This window comes from Notolepis coatsorum (assembly GCF_963971535.1).
Source record: "Notolepis coatsorum genome assembly, chromosome: 18".
In the NCBI taxonomy this organism is placed as follows: Eukaryota; Metazoa; Chordata; class Actinopteri; order Aulopiformes; family Paralepididae; genus Notolepis; species Notolepis coatsorum.
In genome coordinates this window covers 83741961-83759216 of record NC_140182.1, presented here as the reverse complement: position 1 = coordinate 83759216, position 17256 = coordinate 83741961, and the positions used below count along the sequence as shown (strand labels likewise).

The 17256-nt window shown below is 42.1% G+C and overlaps 1 pseudogene across 1 annotated transcript in view; it reads right to left on the bottom strand.

The window, feature by feature from the left end:
- LOC311245413 overlaps positions 1-17256 on the bottom strand; it is a 98388-nt pseudogene that overhangs the window by 58223 nt on the left and 22909 nt on the right. Inside the window, exon 6 of the transcript in view lies at positions 16495-16650. The product of the transcript in view is annotated as an uncharacterized misc_RNA (transcript). The remainder of the gene's footprint in view (positions 1-16494; positions 16651-17256) is intronic.

Here is a 17256-nt window from a genome sequence, read left to right as displayed (position 1 = left end):
GAGATACAGAGGGCCCACAGGGCGTTGGCTCCGAGACCACAACCGGACAGACCTCCGAGGGCGGTGATTATTAACTTTCTGAGATTCGAGGTTAAGGAATTGGTACTCAGAACCGCGTGGACCAAGAAGATTGAAATCGAAGGGAAAAGACTATCATTTGATCACGATTACTCGACAGCGGTAGCGATAACACGCAGGTCCTACGCGGGACTGAAGAAAACTCTGAAAGAAAACGGAATGAGATTCCAGTCACCCATGACCTCGCTAAGGATTCACTGGGAGGAAGGGGCGGCGACGTACGTGACGGCACGAGAAGCGGAGCGAGAGATGAGACGGCGAGGGATGCGGAGGACGGAGAAGGAAGGAGGCGGGAGGACCAGACGCAGAGCTTGCAGCAGAGATTGGAGGGAGCCCGCAGGTGGATCAGAGCGGGAGACCGAAACCGGAGAGAGGAGAGAGGAGAAGGCCGAGGTGAAACGTGACGGAGCGAGGACGGAGACGGATGAGGAGGCCAGAGGCGGGAGGAGGCGAACGGATGAGTACACGCACAAGAGATTGAAAAAACTATTCAAATAGAGACAAAGTATAGAAACTGAAATAACATATGCATAAGCACACATTCCCAGGTAGAGGCAGGATATAGAAATGAACGTAACGTATACATGGACACATAATACACAAGCTGATGGAGGAAATAAATGGAAATATAACTAGGTTTGATAGGCAAGACACAGAACATACTGAAACAGATACATAGACACACGCTGTGAGTAACACAGTTGGGAGGGATTAAGGGGATAAATGGACATCACATAGAAAATAGAGGAGAGGAAAAGAAAGTAAAAAGGGGTACACGGGAGACACCGCACACAGATATGGGAGGAAGGAGGGACAATGAAACATATGAGTCACATTGAGAGGGACCAAGAAAAGAGGGTCTTTGATCAAAAGGAAGGACAGAGCGCTTTTGACCAGGAGCTCGAAAGCAAAAAAAAAACAGTAAGAAAGCTGGACAAATATGACGAGCGATTGGGGGCAAGTTTTTCAAACCCCCAAGCCGTCAGGAGGGGGCCCCTCGCTAGGAGGGCAATTACCCCTCACCCACCAGCAGGGGACAGGGGGGGACACAGGGACCCCCCGAACGCCTTGGGAGCACTTTATGTAAAGTTTATGTTTTTTATTTATGTTAATCATTATATGTATTCGGTGAAGAGAGCGGAGGCTCCAACCGGAGGGGGGAATGAGTGTGACATGGGGGGGACTGACAGACAAAAGAAGAAGAAAGATGACAAGGGTTAAAGGTATAAAAATGATGTCGTTAAACGTTAATGGAATGAATAATGCGATAAAAAGGGGCAAAGTGATGTTGAAATGTAAAAAAAGTTAGATGGAAGTGATTTTTCTGCAGGAGACACATTTGGTAGCACAGGGTCATGAGAAACTGAAGAGATTTGGATATGAAAATGCATACTATAGTTCCTTTGAACAAAACCCGAGGAGAGGAGTAATCACGTTAATCAAAAACAGTCAAATTTGAATTGATCAAGGAAGTAAGAGACAAGGAGGGAAGGTTTGTTCTGGTGAAGGGGAAAATGGAGGGCCAAATGGTTACGTTAGTAAATGTTTATGCACCCCCAGAGAGTGAGAGGGATTTATATGAGACCATTTTTGATATGATAGTGATGGAACTAGAAGGGATATTGATATGTACGGGAGATTTTAACGTAGTACTGAATCACGACCTAGACACCACGAGTACTAGAAAAGGACGGGCACCCATCAGTAGATATATGAATATTCAGATGACGGAAATGGGAATTACAGACGTTTGGAGGGGGATGCACGCCATGGACAGGGAATACACACATTACTCACACCCACACGTGACATATGCGAGAATAGACTACTTTTTGATGACGACGGGGGACAGTTACAGGGCACAGGAGAGCAGTATAGGAGTGGCGGACATATCGGATCACAGTGCCATATATCTGACAGTAGATCTAGAAGGGAGACGGAGGAACACGATTTGGAGACTAAATGTAGGAATATTAAATAACAAGGGGGTGGTGAGTCAGATCAAGGAGGAGATAGCCAGATATAAGGAAGAAAATGACAACGGGGCGGTAGACCCGAACATTCTATGGGACACACTGAAGGTAGTGATAAGGGGGAAATTGATGGAAAAAACAGCAATGCTGAAGAAGGCCAGAACGGAGACATATCACAATCTGATAGGGAAGCTGAAGAAGATAGAGGGGAGACACCAAATATCAAAAGAACAGGAAACGCTCGGAGAAATCAAAGAAGTAAAGGCCAGGATAAATAGGGAATTATTGACGGAAATAGAAAAGAAAGCGAGGTTCATGAAACAAACGTACTATGAAGGGGGACCAAAAGCGACCAGACTGTTGGCTAGGAGAATTAGAACGCAACAGAAGTTGAACACGATACACACAATAAGGGATACAAAGACTAATGAAATATTGAGGGACCCAGCTGAAATAGAGAGGACATTTAGAGAATACTATGAGAAATTATACACACAGCCAAAAGCAGCGGGAGAAGAGGAAATAGAAACATATCTGGAGAAGCTAGAGTTACCATCGATAGGGAAAGAACAGAATGAAGAATTAAATAAAATAATTACGGAACAAGAACTGGAAGAGGCAATTAGTAGAGCTAAAAACAACAAGTCTCCGGGGAGCGACGGATTCCCATCGGAATTCTACAAGACATTTAGAACTGAATTAGCACCCATGTTAGGGGCGGCGTTCAGACACACGATGGAAGAGGGGAAAATGCCCCCCTCGTGGAAGGAAGCCATAATCACCACGATACCGAAGGAAGGGAAGGATAGGGAATTATGTAGTAGTTTCAGACCTGTGTCCATACTTAACGTAGATTACAAGATGTATACATCGATAATATCAAAAAGATTTGAGACGTTTATGCCAGACATTATAGATGAAGATCAAACTGGATTTATTAAAGGGAGACAGACACAGGACAACGTGAGAAAGACATTACACATAGTAGAGGAGATACAAAAACAAGGGGGTAGCACGGTACTGATTAGCCTAGATGCAGAAAAAGCGTTCGACAGTGTGAGCTGGACATTTTTATATAAAACATTGATGAGGTTCGGACTGAACGGGAGGGCGATGAAGATGATCAAGGCGCTATATCAAGAACCGACAGCGAGGGTTAAGGTGAATGGCAGCTTGACGGATAGAATCAGATTAGAGAGGGCTACCAGACAGGGATGTTGTCTCTCACCGACGCTCTTCGCCGTTTTCATAGAACCACTGGCACAACTGATCAGACAGACCGAGGACATCAAGGGAGTAAGGATAAAGGGAACGGAATATAAACTAGGCCTATTTGCAGACGACGTGATACTATACATGAGGCAACCAGAAAAGAGCTTCCCGGCACTGATGGATCTACTGAAGGAATATGGCCACTACTCAGGATACAAACTAAACGTGACAAAGACACAGACCTTAGCATGGAACTATTCTCCAACGACGGAAATTAGAGAACAGTACGGGATAAGATGGGACATGGACAAGATTAAATACTTAGGGGTGAACATCACGAGAGGGGTGGAGAAACTGTTTGAGGCGAATTATACACAGATAAATCAGAACATCAAGAGAGACTTAGAGAGATGGACAGTAATGCCCTTGGACTTCAATTCAAGAATAGAGGTCATTAAAATGAACATACTATCAAGGTTACTGTACCTATTCCAGTCACTACCGATACAAATACCACAGAATCAATTCAGGGAGTGGGACAGACTGATATCGAGGTTCATATGGGCGGGGAGAAGACCACGGGTCAGATATAAAACACTACAACTACCAAAGGAAGAGGGAGGGATGGCAGTACCCAGCCTACAAGATTATTACTATGCAGCACAACTGAGAGCAGTGACGTGCTGGTGTAACGACAGATATGAGGCAAGATGGAAAGACATTGAAAAAGAAGGGGAGGGATACAAGGTACAGGCTCTGGTGGGAGATAGGGAACTATTTAAAGAAAAAGAGGGACTATTAGATCCAATCACCAAATGCACCTTGACCATATGGAACAGAGTAGTAAAAACACACAAATTGGAGAAGCAGTCAGGGGTCCTGAGATGGGTAGCACATGACAAGAGATTCAAACCAGGGAGGTTAGACCATGGATTCAGAAGGTGGGAGAGGGGGGGGGGCAACAGCGATATGCAAAATGATAGAGAAGGGAGAAATGCAGACACTACAAAAATTAAAGGAGAAATTTGGACTAGAAAACAGGGACCACTTCAGATATCTACAGGTTAGAGACTACTACAACAAAGAAATAAGGGAGGCCAAAGACGAGGAACAGAATGGAATAATAAAGATGATAGTATGGGCATACGAAGGGGGGCAAGGAAGAGTAATATCAGCAATATACCGGGCTATAATGACCAGCAAGGGACACACGACCGATTATATAAGGGAGAAATGGGAGAGAGAACTAGAGATAGGAATAACAGGGAAGGAATGGGGGAACATATGCGAGGTACAACATTCAACAACAGGATCGAGAATATGGAAAGAATTTGGATGGAAAAACATAATCAGATTCTTTATAACCCCAGAGCTGAAGGGAAAATATGCACCAACACAAAAAGCATGCTGGAGGATGTGTGGGAAGGAGGGGGCAAATCACACGCACATATTCTGGGGATGTCAGAAGCTGAAGGGGTATTGGGAGGAGATAGGGGAAGCAATGATCAGAATATTAGGATACGGGCTACCACAAACAGGACTGGTGCTTTACTTAGGAGACCTGACACACGAGGGAATACAAGGGGGGGACAAATATTTAATAAAGATAATGTTGATAGCGGCCAGAAAAGCAATAACGAGACTGTGGTACAAGGAAGACCCACCGACAATAGCAAAATGGGTAGGAATAGTGGAAGAAATACAGGATATGGAAAGGATAACACACATGCTGAGGTTACAGGAAGAGAAATTTGGGGAAAGATGGGGAAAGTGGGAGGATTATAAAAGGAACGAGAACGACATCACTGAGGAAGAACCAAATGCAACACAAGAGGGCGAAGGGTAAAGGAGGAAAGATGTTCAAGGAGGGTCTATGAACCCATGTCACACACCTGTGCTTTAGTTAGTATTTTCTATTTTGTTTTTGGGATATTACAATTGCTGAATGCTTTTATACCTTATTATTTATGTCTGTTTAACGGTGTGATATTAAATGTTCAGGGATGATGTGGTTTGTGTATGGGTGAACCAAAAGGCAAAGTGAAAGTTAATAAACAAGAGAAAAAAAAAGAAAGGACGAAGGATAAGGGAAGAAAGAAGCTCAAGGAGGGTCTCTGGACCCAGATCACACATACAAGCCTTAGTCAGCATTTATCATCTTTGAGTAGGAATTACCTGTTTATGCCTGTTTAAGGGAGATACACAATCAGCCTTTGTATCAAATACCTAGAAAACAACAGTAGGGGAACCAGACAACTAACCATGTGATACCCATGTAAATATTTATGTGCACTGTTTTTTCTTTTTGTGTTTATTGTGATGCTAGTTTCTTTATTTTTTATTATTTATTTTTTGTAAGTGCTGTCTGTCTAAAAACTGTTAATAAAAAATTTATGTTTTAAAAAAAAAAAAAAAAACAGACCTGGGCATTGTACGGCCCGGATGATTCTGACCGGCCCGCGAAAGATTACATGATAATAAAAAAAAAAAAAAATTTACTTTTTTCTTTTCATGTCAACGTTCACACGCACAATATACACTTACCTGGGATTTGACTTGATTCAACAACAAAGCAGTCGGGGAAAGCCGAAAACGGTCGAAAGTGTGGTTATTTGAAGTTTGGATTTTTTTTCCACAACTGAAGTAGGTAGATTACATTTTTAGAGACTAAAGTACAGAAAAAAGGTACCGTTGGGTACCGGTATCGATTCACAGGTACCGGTACCGTATCGGTTCAAATGTGAACGGTACCCATCCCTACTGAACACAACTGCAGAGCAAGGGCATTTTTGCTCATGAAATGCATAGCCATGTGAAAGCCTTCATGACAAAGTTGCAATTAATTTCAAGGCAACTAGGCAGCAACAATCTCAAACACATGAAAACCCTGAAAGAAGTCAAACCATCAGCTGATCACCGGCACAGGTACTCATCCATGTTGGGAGCACTGCATGAATAATTTTCAAGGCGTTTTCAAGATTTCAAAAAGGTTGAGGATGAAATGCAGCTGGTTTCCTCTCCCTTTACCTGCAGTGTTGATAGTTGTTCAGCTTGAACTCATTGACCTGCAGTCTGATTCACTACTGAAAGAGCACTTTAAGTCAGCATCACTGCTAGAGTTCTACTCTGCTCTCAAGGAGGAGAACTTTCCAAACATGAGGAGACATGCTCAGAAGATGTTGGTTCTCTTTGGATCCACCTACATGTGAACAGACACTCAGTCATGACGTTTACCAAGTCCAGGTACAGATCCTCTCTCACTGATGAACATCTGGCAGCTGTGCTTCGCATCTCCACCTCAGACATGCAACCTGACTTTGATGGACTTGTTAAAGCTCAACAGAGACTGGATTTCTCACACTGAATGAAAAAAAAAAAGAACTGAAGAACACTAAAATGTGGAAATATAACAAGCGAAATGGGACACTTGATATTTTTTTTTCTTTTTTTTGCACGGTTCTGAAAACATTAAATGTTTAATATAGGCATGTAAAGTAAAAAAGGCTACAAACTGGGACACTTTTCCAGTGACATGTCTTGTTTATTTTTGCTATAAGATGATGTGATGTCTTTAGAAAGCTAAGAAAATCCTTGTTTCAATAGTATATGAAACTCAAATGCCATTTACTGCTTTTTATATAGAAATAAAATGTATATTATGCATAATTGAGTTTGGAATTTTGGCCCGGCCCTCCAACATATTTTCAGTTGCTCATTCGGCCCCCTGGGAAAAATAATTGCCCACCCCTGTGTTAGAACGTTAGCTTAGCGGCTATCGCAGTGGCGGCTGGTCAATGGGGGCGCTAGAGCGCCGCCCTCCCTGCTTAAAAGAGAGAAGAAGAAGAATATATATATTTTTTTTTTAATAGCCCTATAAATAATATAAACATGTTTAAAATGAATAATATTTACTCATTTTAAGTATGTTTGTGTTTCCAATGCACAATATAACGTTAATATATCAAATATAAATAATTGTTTTTATGAACAGGAAGTGACTGATAGAGAATACGTTCCGTAGCCGCATTTCTCTCGGGCTAGACGCAATATCGCTTACAGTGGGCGTGCACGCCGTGCACTGGTTTCATCGCTGTATCCGTCGCAGCCAATCAGTGCGTAACGCGCTGTGCGTTGAAATATGATGTATTATGATGGAAGCCGGGCGCTTTTCCAAGCGATCTATTATCATTTAAGCAAGCAGCGCCAGTATTTTCCGTAGCCGCATTTCTCGGTTTGGCTTAGAAGTGGGCGATAGAACGCCAGGTAGTTTGCAGGATGTTCGATGCTGTGTGTTGTGTTGTGATGCAGTCTGGAGTCTGGACAGTGGATATACATCGACAACAGTCAGTGGACATACACTTTATAAAGCCCTCCGGCTCGACCACGTTTCAATTAAACAAAGTGAGTTCATTCTCTCTCTCTCTCTTAGCCACTCAGCTAACGTTAGCCGCTGTTAGCCACTCAGCTAATGCTAAACTAACGAACTAACGTGATTCTGCGATACCAGTTCCATTAGTGAGGAAAGGAGGGGGGGGGGTATATTGAGGAGGCTTGACAACAGAGGTTGATAACTTCACATTTATTGGCAATTCGTTTCTTTATATCGCTTCCAGGTTCCAACTGTGTTGACATTGACAAAATCCTGGTCTGGTAAACTATGGCACATCAGAACTCTCTCTCTCAACACAGTGTTAATTTCGCAGCGCGTGATGCATAATGGCTGAATGAATGAATGGTAACTTGTTTAAAATGACAAGATTAGGGATGTCCGATATTATCGGCCGACCGATATTATCGGCCGATATCGGCAGTAAAATGTGATATCGGAAAATATCTGTATCTGTTTAAAAAAAAAAAAAACAATAACAATATTTGTTATATATATATCCAGTGAAATTATTAGTTACCTGAAATTATTCCGTTTTTTTGGGGGGGAAACCCTGCATATATCGGTATCGGTTGATATCGGTATCGGAAATTAAGAGTTGGACAATATCGGTAAAAAAGCCAATATCGAGCATCCCTAGACAAGATATATACGTGTTCATTATTGGATTGATGATACGTGTACTAGTGTAGTATGAATGAACTCGCGACCACCCAAATGTAGTTCACAGCGGCCGCCACTGGGCTATCGTTAGCCTGTTGCTGTGCTAAAGCAAGTCTCCTCTCAGCCTCCTTAGCCAAATTGAAATGCCAAAACGATATGGCAAGGTCCGTGAGCAAATAGAGAAAAACTCAGTACAATTAAACACTATGCAACGACCACTGCAAACGTTGAGTGAATCGTCAAGTAATTAACATCATTGCTACTGCTGTGACTGGCTGCTCTAGTCTACCGTTCACAAGGTATAGTCAAAATCGATACCGTAGCGCAAATTCATACCGTCCACCCCTAGCTTCGACACATGTTACATCATGTAAAATATCTGTAGAATAATAACCTTCAGAACATCTCTCTCTCTCTCCCTCTCTCTCTGAGCAGTGCAAACTCCATGTAACATACAAGGATTATCCGGTCAAAAGCGATTGGGTTAACAGCGACCAGGTGTCCCCTTACACGAAGCCCTCAGTGAGTATAATTATTAGGGATGCATCTAACCATCATTTCTTTTGATGAATTAATCTAATGGTACTTTAAAATTGAATATTATATTCGATACCAGGTACTGAATCTGGACAAGGCGGTTCAGGTGGACAAGGCGGTTCAGGCGGCTATCAAGATTGCAAATTCTGCCCTGGAAAGCAATACACCTGTAACTATATCTATCCATCTATCTATCTATCTATCTATCTATCTATCTATATTAGGTGAGGCGGACCTTTAAAAAAGTGAATACCAGGAAGGCAGCAGGTCCGGACGGCATCCCCGGCCGCGTCCTAAAAGTCTGTGCCGACCAACTGGCCCCAGTATTCACTGACATATTTAACCTGTCCTTAGAACAGGCTGTCATCCCCACCTGCCTGAAGAAGTCCACTATTATCCCTGTACCCAAAAAATCCAAGCCTGCTTGCCTCAACGACTACCGCCCTGTAGCTCTCACCTCCATAGCCATGAAGTGCTTTGAGAAGCTAGTAAAGGGCTACATCTGCTCCTCCCTCCCCATCAACATGGACCCCCTGCAATTTGCATACCGCCCCAACAGGTCCACGGAGGACGCCATATCCCATGTGCTGCACACAACAGCATCACACCTGGACAAGAGGCAGGGGAACTATGTGAGAATGCTATTCATCGACTACAGCTCGGCATTCAATACCATAGTCCCCTCCATACTCATAGCCAAGCTCAGGGACCTGGGCTTGGGCTATGACCTCTGCCAGTGGGTCTTGGACTTCCTGACTGGCAGACCCCAGGTGGTGAGAGCAGGCAACTGCACCTCCTCATCCATCACCCTCAACATAGGGGCCCCCCAGGGCTGTGTTCTGAGTCCCCTCCTCTACTCCCTGTACACACACGACTGTGTGGCTCAGCGGAGTAGCAATACAATCGTCAAATTTGCTGACGACACAGTGGTGGTGGGCCTGATCTCTGCCAACGACGAGAGGGCCTACCTGGAAGAGGTCAAGGTCCTGGCGGGATGGTGCCAGGAAAACAGCCTCTCCCTGAACGTCAGCAAAACAAAGGAGATGATTGTGGACTTCAGGAGGTCGGGGGTCAAGGACTACAGCCCCCTCAGCATCGACGGGGCACCGGTTGAGAGAGTCAACAGCTTCAAGTACCTCGGAGCCCACATATCCGAGGACTTGAAATGGACCATACACATTAACAGTGTGGTGAAGAAGGCACGACAACGCCTCTACTTCCTCAGGCGCCTAAGGAAGTTCCAAGTCAGCCAGAAGATCCTTAAGAACTTCTACTCATGTACAATAGAGAGCATCTTGACCGGCAACATCACCTCCTGGTTTGGGAATAGCACTGCAAAAGACCAAAGCAGACTACAAAGAGTGACACGTTCAGCCGAACGCACAATTGGAGGGGGGCTCCCCACTCTCCAGAACATTTACAACAAGCGTTGCAAGGGGAAGGCTAAGAGAATTATTAAGGACTCGAGCCACCCGAACAACTGCCTCTTTGAACTGCTGCCGTCAGGCAAGCGACACAGGAGTCTCAAGGCGAGCACAGAAAGACTCAGAAGTAGCTTCTATCCCCAGGCCATCAGGCTGCTAAACGAACAATGAATGAACACTACACAACAACAACCACCAAACACACATAGCACACACATCCACACGCACACACTCACTTTAAACAAACACACTGTAGCACCCACTACACACACTTTATAGCACACACCCACTTTAAACAAACACACTGTAGCACCCACTCCCCACACTTTATATTTATGGATGAAGGATTGCACTACAACTCGTACACCTTACTGTAAATTGTACCTAAAATTGTACCTCATCCCATTTCTGCTTTGCACTAGATAGTACTGTACATTAGTACACTGCATAGTATTGTGTATTGTATATTATATGGTAACTCAGAACATTGTACATATGTCTATACCGAACAACTGTGACCTCATTCTTCTTCTAAATTCATGCTATATTATGTTATTATGTTATTTGATACTATCTTGTCTAGCACAGTCTCTGGAGCGTAACAGTAAGAAGCATTTTGTATGAAAGTATTCTGTACTTCTGTATGACAACTATTAAAGAACTTGAACTAGGGGTGTAACGATTCGATTAGATTACGATTCTTCAGGCAACGATTCAATGCATCATGAAATCTCTTCATTTGACCACGATTCGATACATTTTCTATAAATTTTCCATCAGTTAATTCCCCAAAATTTTTTGAATACACAAATGTGGCTGGGGGAACTGATTCACTCAGCATGAATGGACTATAGTTCAATAATTAAAAGAAAATACACACAAAAAAAACATTAAATCTTTTTTATTTTTTTTTTATTTATTAATTTAGATTATAATCGATTAGAACATATTCAAATCGATGCATCGAATCAAACACATTAGAATCAATGCATTTCAATTAATCGATGCATCGTTAGACCCCTAATCTATATCTATCAATGGGACACCCCTTGTTACGTCATCAGTACTAGTCAAATAATGTAAAGGACTTAGTAGTAGTAGTAGTTTAACATACAATATTGATAGGCCTACATGTTTATCAAACAGCACTTTATTTACAGCGTACTTTGAGATTACGTTAACTGTGCACCCGTCAAATCTATTGGAATGTTGTGCTTCTGGAGAGAAAAAGCCACATAATTCTGCGCTTTTCCTCAATATCTCCGCAACACAGGCGAATGACCAAACACCACCTTTTCTTGATCCTCCAATCTAAACTAAGAGACAGTTGTGATTGGAGGATCAAGAAAAGAGGGCAGGGGACGAACAGATGAACGTGTGCATCTGGAGAATAATATTGAATATTATAATAATAATATAAAATAAATTATATATACATATTAGGGCTGGGAGATTAATCGAAAAAAGACCGCGGTCTCGATTCATAGACCTATGTAATCTCATTTCTAAATTATGAAAATTTCTTATTTCTTTTTACTTAACTTTTAAATGATGACGATTCTGACTGGAGTTATTTTGTATGTTACAAGAGACTTTTTTAAGTTTAAGTCAAGCACTTTCATATATGTTATGTTTAAGTCGAGCACTTTCATATACGTTTTGTTGTCTGTTTAAGAAAGTGCAATAAATGATTTTATTGAAAAAAATAAGAATAGTGTGAGAGAATAGTGATCTCAATTCTTAGAGAAAAATCGTGATTCACATTTGAGCAAGAATCGCCCAGCCCTATTACATATCACGACTCCGTCTGGAGTCAGACTCAGCATCTGAAAACGCTCCGTTTGAGGGCTACATGACCACTACCCCTCGTTCCACGCAGGAATCGGGAAACTTTACCCTACGTAGCCATGATGCAAAACGGAGGGGTAGGGCCATGTGGTAGTAGGGCCAAGGGGGGTATTGGGATTGAAAGTTAATGTCTCTCCTCCTTTCTCCCTCTCTCACTCCGTATGTCTCTCCTTCCTGTCTCTGTGTGTCTCTATCGCTTTAACAGGATAGAGTGCAGTTGTATCGCCAAGCCCCAGTGGCCCCAGTCGAAGAAGAAGAAGAAGAAGAAGAAGAAGAAGAAAAAAATGGTATGGTGTATCATGAATTTAACCTTAGGCAATCAAAGTGTTAACAGCAGTCCTGATTTGCTTGTATATTCAAAATTATTAGTAAAAATATTGTCAATAAGAGTGGCAGATTGCTTAGTTACTCTTGTTGGTTTATGAATGAGAGGCAGAAAATAAGTAGAATACAAGATGTTTAGGAAGTCAGCGGTCAAAGAATGACTTGTTTTCTAACAAGTTGATATTGAAGTCCCCTAACAGAGTACACATTTTACCTTCCAAGTTAATTCCATCAAAAGTAGAAGCAAAAGCATCATTAAAAACTTTGATGTCAGTATTTGGGGGCCTATATATGCATCCAACAATATTTTTTCCTCCAAACATGGTACATGAAAGTATTTCTATAAACACCGACTCTGCATCAACTGTCGCCAAAGTTAATGCAAGATCTTTTCTTTCAATAAATTGAAAGTTTTGATGTACATAAATTGACACTCCCCCTCCCGATTTATTCTGTCTGCAGGAATGAATTGAGTTATATTGTGACATATCATAGGATGCAGCGATATCCTCACAGAGCCAGGTTTCAGAGAGGGCAATTACAGAATGACAGAGTGACACGTTCAGCCGAACGCACAATTGGAGGGGGGCTCCCCACCCTCCAGAACATTTACAACAAGCGTTGCAAGGGCAAGGCTAAGAGAATCATTAAAGACTCCAGTCACCCGAACAACTGCCTCTTTGAACTGCTGCGGTCAGGCAAGCGATACCGGAGTCTCAAGGCGAGCACAGAAAGACTCAGAAGAAGCTTCTATCCCCAGGCCATCAGGCTGCTAAACGAACAATGAATGAACACTACACAACAACAACCACCAAACGCACATAGCACACACATCCACACGCACACACTCACTTTAAACAAACACACTGTAGCACCCACTCCACACGCTTTATAGCACACACCCACTTTAAACAAACACACTGTAGCACCCACTCCCCACACTTTATATTTATTGATGAAGGATTGCACTACAACTCGTACACCTTACTGTAAATTGTACCTAAAATTGTACCTCATCCCATTTCTGCTTTGCACTAGATAGTACTGTACATTAGTACACTGCATAGTATTGTATATTATATGGTAACTCAGAACATTGTACATATGTCTATACCGAACACTGTGACCTCATTTTTCTTCTTCTAAATTACATGCTATATTATGTTATTTGATACTATCTTGTCTAGCACAGTCTCTGGAGCGTAACAGTAAGAAGCATTTTGTATGAAAGTATTCTGTACTTCTGTATGACAACTATTAAAGAACTTGAACTTGAAAACTGATGCTCTAGTGATGATAAGTATTGGTTTAAATGATCGAAATGTTTCTGCAAACTACGTATGTTTAGATGGAAACTTGAGAAGATGTTACTCTGTACCTTCTGTCCTAGAAGTGTATTGTACTTCTTAAACTCCTCTTCATCATAATAATCGCTAGTACCAAGTTCATTCTTAGTGTTGTTAAAAAACATAGTCAGGATCAAACTCATTATCATATTCCATATGTTGTTATTTTCATTAAGTTCAAATGGATTAAGAATCAAGTTATTGAAGTCGGATAAGGGAACGAACTCAGACTCAAAAACAATATTGCTAAAATCTGTGTCATTTAAACTGTGATAAGGAAATATAGTAGAACAGCCATCACAAATCCATGATGACCATTCCGCTGAATTAAATCTATCTAAAGGTGTACACCTTGTATGAAGTAGTCTATTACAACATGTACAAACAGTACCACATTTAACTTTAGCATTGCACTTTAAACAAAGTGTGGTAACTGTCATTGAAAGAAAGTATGTGCATAGAGGCCTAAAACTTTAAAAACTGGAATATTATCCATTATGAATTATCACTGCTTGTGTTGGTGTTGGTACCAGGTCGGTGGACTATGAGTCGGTCAAACTTCAGGTAGGCTATGTTCCCTTTATCTCTCTCTTCTCTCATTTTTGGCAGCAATTCTTTTCGTTTTGCACGGACACTCTCAGTGTAGTCCTCATTGATAAAGATTTTGGTGCCTTTAAGTGATTTTGCACATCTCATAATCTCATCCTTGTCCCTAGAACGAAGAAGTTTAACAACAACAGGCCGATCCCGACCCGATGCGTCATACCTCCCCGTTCTATGGGCACGTTCAAATTCAACTTGATTAGCATTTATCTTGAGATGGTCAGTAAGTACTTTCCTGACCTTGAAAAAAGCGCCCCCTATCGTCTCCCAGATGGTAAATCACCCTTTTGGAATGGACTCAATGAAAGTGAGGAGAAAGGATTTCTGACTCTACATTTTACTTCTCACTGATGCAGCCGGGGTTTACCCGAGTTCATTCTGGAGCCTCTGAGCCGCGCGGATCATGTTTTCTACTGTATACACGTTGGATCTATACACTTATCGATTTTTTCGAATGGTGATCAGGAATTGGAATATACCATTTGGATACCATCTGATGTCAGGTAAGGAATCTATGTTATCAGTGTTAGGATAATCAGACTCGTTTTCACAGAGATATAAGCGTTTATGTGATATTGCTGTTTCACTGTAAAAAGCTATCAGGAAATGAGAGCAGCTATTATCAGCTTGCGGCACGAACGTGCGTGCGCACACATATTCTATCGATCATCTAGTGTTTATTTGAAAATGATTCATAAATAGGCAGACAAATGACAACGTTCTGGAATATTCCAGTAAAAGGCGATTATCATAGAATGGGTTGTTTTTCCCTGGAAAACGGGTGATTTTCAAAATGCTATCAAACGGAAATGAAGCGATAAAAAACCGATCTGCCTTGCCAATGTTGACTGGAAAATGATTCTTTGATAAGCGCCGGGCAGATTAGACAGCCATAATTTAAAACATAGATTAGGCGATATTAACGTTAACATTGGCGTGGATGGTGGCATTCAAGCACTAAATCGTGCGCCCCCTGGTGGCACTGAAATGTTAGCTATCAGACTGTAAATTGTACCTCATACCATTTCTGCTTTGCACTATATAGTATTGTATATTAGTACATTGCATAGTATATTGTATATTGTATGGTAACTCAGTTACTTCTATTCTGCATCGAACATTGTACATATGTCTATACTGAACACTGACCTCTATTTTTACTTCTATTTTACATGCTATACTATTTTATTTCATACTCATCTTGTCTAGCACAGTCTCGAGCGTAACAGTAAGAAGCATTTTGTATAAAAGTATTCTGTACTTCTGTATGACAACTATTAAAGAAACTTGAACTTGAACCCTGTTCGCTCAGAGCTCCTCTTTCAATCTTAACAAGCATTAAACAAAATGGCCCAGTCATCTATTCACCTTTGTTTAATACACGAGGCGTTGTCTAATGTTATCTAACATTTAACATGACTCTGTTGCTCTTTTATTCTGGATCCTCTAACACGACTCTGTTCTCTCCTTATCTCCCAGATGACTCATCGAACCGAAGATTAGAACAGCGCAAACTCTACAAGCCCATGAGCAGCGCCAGCTCCGCCCAACCAGCTGCTATCAGCCTTTTCTCCTCCAGCCAGCTCGTACCAGCACCAGCCCATGCCCTCCCCCAGCTCGTACCAGTACCAGTCCGGTACATTCCCAACCTGCTCATACCTATAGCAACCCCCCCCCCCAGCGCAAAAACACCATGACTGGGTGTTGTTGTCATTGACGGTGTGTGAATATTCCTGTAACCTTTTTTATTTATTTCCTGTAGCTAAATGGTGCATTTATATAGCGCTTTTATCCAATATTGTTCCTCACATTCACACACACCGCTGGTGGAGGCAACCATGCTGACAATAAATAAACTGTCTTTTGTTTGAGAATCAACACCTGCCTCTCGTCTATCCGGTCTGTCCTGCACTTGGGTCCAACACACCTACCCCACCGTAACAGTTAACCTTTCACTACCACACTACAAAGGGTTAACCCTTTCACTACCACACTACAGAAGGTTAACCTTTCACTATACTAGTAGTGATAGGGTTAATGAAGACAACCCAATCGGTCAGATTAATATGAATTTAAATCACTCCCGGACACAAACATACTCACACACACAGGTGATGGACAGCAGACGCGTGGCCATGTAGGGGGGGACACAGTTGGGGAAGACAGGCTGCAGGACGTAGTTGGAGAAGGTGAGGGCGATGACTGCCAGGGTGGTGGGGTACATGATGAGAACCGCACTCCACAGCAGAAAGAACCTAGAAGGAGGGAACAGCCAGTGACACGAGGGCATTTTCCCCCTAATGAACAAGTGACACTAGTGGCTCCTGAAATGTAGCTTAGGGCAGAGATATAACCTATAGTATGTCTATGCAATGTATACAAACAAGTAGCATTTTATATATATACAATTTTTATCAGAAACATTTACATATTTATCTGAATATACCTGCATATAACCCCTCTATATACTTGCTTGTACACCTGCATATAACCCATAGCTCTGTATGATAGCATGTACCAGGGACGTGCACAGGACTTTAGAGGGGCAGGTGCTCAAAGGCTGAAAAGGGCACTATAGACCACTACACTTCCGCGTTACATTGAAATCGGGGAGGAGATTGCGGGGGGTGCATATGAATGAATGTGGACGAGAGCCGTGATTGTAAGTGGTTGCCGATACGGCTGTGGGGGTGCTAGAGACATGATCAAATAGACGTTTATGCGCCTCGCTCTCCTGAACACGGCGTGACCCATAACTAATCGATCAGAACTAAATCGGCAGAGAAAAAGCCCATTTTAAAGCACCTATTCCGCATGGACATGCGCAGAGTGCCCATGGAGTCTGGACGACGCGAGATGAC